Genomic DNA, 3,598 nt, shown 5'->3' with positions numbered 1-3,598 from the left:
ACCTGCTAATTTGAGACACCTATGGCGGCACAGACATTTCCATAAATGTCAGCGGACGTGTATATTGGGCCACAGTACGTACTGTTTTGTTGCGGCTGCGAACAGCTTCGTCTTCAGATCTTCAGTAACCGCTGTCTTGGAACCATGGTCCATATGGGCTGTAGCAAAACGGATCCTCACCGAGACAACCAGAAAAGGCGTATTCGCCTGTGTAACAGGGACTTCAGTCACAGAATCCTTCCAGCATTAAACGCTCCTCTGGTTTCGTCATGTATTGCGCACATCGAATCGTATGCCGAGAAGGGTGTTGTTTTGCATGTCTAAGTTAGTTCAGCTTTAGCACCCTTTCAGTGCCTAAATGCCATGCCACCAGAAGGAAGCATGACGGCTGGGATACTGCCAGGTTGCCCAAGTCTAGACAGGGGAATTCGAGAGGCAGAGGTCGGGTTTCGGACAACGGACCTTCCGGTCAGTAAATTCGCACTCTAACTACTGAGCCACCTTGCTCCCATGCTTAATTTAGGGTAGCACAAGCATGGAGATGGTCAACCAATGAGCTAGCAATGAGATACAAAAGCAGCGACGAGAAGCTTGGATACTGTCGATGTGATGCTCCTTCCACGATGGGGCCGGCATGAGCCCCGTGTACATGATTGGAGCGCCTGCAAGACATGGCTGCTAAACCATACAAATAAGCCGTGGTCTTACGGCAGCAAAGTGAGTTTTGCAAACCCATATGCTGTTGACGTTGATGACTGTGATGGAATCCGAACACAAACGTGGTTGATTACCCCGCAATTTGTTTGGTCGAACATCAACGACGACGCTTATCAATGGACCTCTAGTTGCGAAGCCTGCCACCGGTCCAAAGCTCATTAACATAGAGCTAGCCCCTTGAGCAACTTTGGAATGCCCGATGCCCAATTTGGCAACGTCCACATAGATTTCGCTGTATCCTTACCGACTTCGAAGGGTTCACCTATCCATTGACACGTGCCGATCGTTCGATTCGTCTCCCGGAGACCATACTCGTCCCCGAAGTCTCGATGATCAATGAGCGCCCGGTGTCGAACTCTGGCTGTCCTTCTACCATAGAACCTGGCCACGGTCCGTAATTGGAATTTTCACTTATCAAGTGTCTTATCGCTCTACCAGATACTCACGAATCCCGAACAACGGATTATCATGTTGTCGCTGATGACCACGTAGAGCTTCCGCCAGCTTCCACGTACGCGTCCAGGGTCATTATGTCGTGGAAGGAAACCCTCGCCATAGTTCGCTTAGGTGTGAGGGATGCCACAGGTGACCTTCAGCGAATGCCAGTAAAGTTTATATACAGCAACACTCCACGACTTTCAGGCGAGTCCTCATCATCAAAGACAGCAACATCAGTGTTGATACTGATGCTTTCGGGGGAGTGCCTCACCTATAAGGCTGAAGCCGAATGGCTTCAGCTCGACTAAGGACTGGTGTCCAACATGCAGGCCTCAACACCAGCTCCCCGCATATAGCACCGTCATATTAATGTTCTATGAAAGTTGCTAACTTTTATCCGTGTCTGGATAGGTTGCGACGGTTATCGAGTCCCTCTACATCCTATCCCGGGTCAAGTTATAAGGCCGTACGGACGAGGTTGGTGTGCTGAAAGTCTGTAGATCGAAAACCAACTTGAATGGTCGGATCGAACCGGATTTCACTGAGCCCTCCAACTCCGTCAACTCCAAAACGCCTTGGTAAAACCTCTCTGTTCCACCAACTTTGGAATTCAGTCAATCGCTCTGTTCGAAGACCTCAACCATCAACCCGAACGGTAAAAGGGTAAAGTAGCGGATTTCGGATTATAGTAACTAATACTCTGGAGCATTTTACGCCCGTCTGGGTGTCTTACCCTGTGCAAGTTAGACTCAGTGGTCCATTTGATACAATCTTGAACCAACTAGCGTCCTCATGCAGGCGGTCTAAAAATATTGGGAAACAAAAAGTACCGTAAGGTTCTGACCCTTTCACGAGGACCATCTACCTAAGTTCCCCTTTACTGTTTAGCATTGCTAACCCTGACGGAGTGAGGTCTCTATCTCTTCCACGTGAACGCCTAATGGAATAACGCCTTGAAATGCTTGGTTTCATTGAGGTACCGTAGTGACCGGATACGGTATTACTCACCAAAGCTCAACCTGTCATGTGGGTATACTTCTTTCAACCAGGTATATCCCTCATTGGTCCGTACAACCATCATTTTGAAGAGGCAGTATCACAATTAGTGGATAGCCGGCTCTCATCAGGGATGGTAATGAAAATCGGTGAAATATTGGTTTATCTGTAACATCCTCTCGGTGCCCAACTGCTATGCCAACGAAAGGAAGCATGAGGGATGGGATACTCTCAGATTGCCCACACTTAGAAAGGAGAGACAGAAGTTGCGGAGGTCGGGTACAAACCACGGACCTTCCGGTCCGTAAGTTCGCACTCTAACCACTGAGCCATCTCACCCATTAGAAATGGGGAATGAAGCGTGCTTAGCCACTAAAGGTGCCGGCGAAACCGGAGTTATTGGTCACTTTTATGTGGTGCCATTCTTAAAGATCAACGACTGAGACACCAACAGCTCCGTGTCATCATGTCGATCGGTTTGTCGTGGCAGGCAACCACGTAGTGCACCGTGAGCATTTGTGTTCATACTGACTAATTCATCCAAAGTCAGGCCAATCGGGCTTAGGCATCCAAACTACGGTTCGTTTTTGCTCTCGGTTGGCTTTCGCAGAACCCTACGCGTACACATGCATGCGATATCCCACATTAACGGCTGTCGCAAACTGCGAGGATCACCGTTCATTCGTACCCACTGCGTACCCTGACCAAATACATACATTTGGGAACGTAGACAACCGTAGACGTGTGTACACACATGGAAACTACCTGGTGCATATTTGTGGTCTACGTGAATCCGTGGCAATGGTCCCTATTCTGGGTGTTATATACACTTCAAAGCTGATGTCATGATGAATTTTGCATCCTTTCACATGAATAATCTCCTCAGTAGGTAACTGTCGATGCGATAAACATGAAATGGATGCGAACGCACATCACATTTCCCACTGTTCCAAAGAAATTTATCCGCACTAGAAGATCTCCAATCTCCCTCTATCACTATTTTTGTGCGCGTTTGCTTGTGAATTTTCATGTGCTCATTATGAGCCCTTAATTGCTCACTTCAGATGATGAACAGCCGACATGGAATTCCGCGAGGCAGTCAGCGCCCACCATACACCCCGAGCAGAAAATAGGTTGCTAATACTGAACACTGATTGGCCAGAAACCCTGACAGTCAAAATGGTCAACACCAAAGGATTCGGGGGTTTCCCACAGATCCACAAGACCTACCATCCACGACGTGAAAGCCATGAGGTTGTGGAATGTTTTAAAAAAATAGAAGCAGTGTTGGTTTGCCAGTAGGATGCAATCATAGTGCACCACCGTAGTCATGACGATGGGTAGTAGATTTGCCTAAATAAATTTTCCTTACAGGCCTTTCGGGTGTTTCACTCTTCCCCTTCCAGCGTCATTTTCACTGCATCGTTTTGTTGTTGCCAAGGGTAAA

Source organism: Opisthorchis viverrini, assembly GCF_000715545.1.
Source record: "Opisthorchis viverrini unplaced genomic scaffold opera_v5_428, whole genome shotgun sequence".
NCBI classification, from domain to species: domain Eukaryota; kingdom Metazoa; phylum Platyhelminthes; class Trematoda; order Opisthorchiida; family Opisthorchiidae; genus Opisthorchis; species Opisthorchis viverrini.
Note: the sequence above shows the minus strand (reverse complement) of the source record.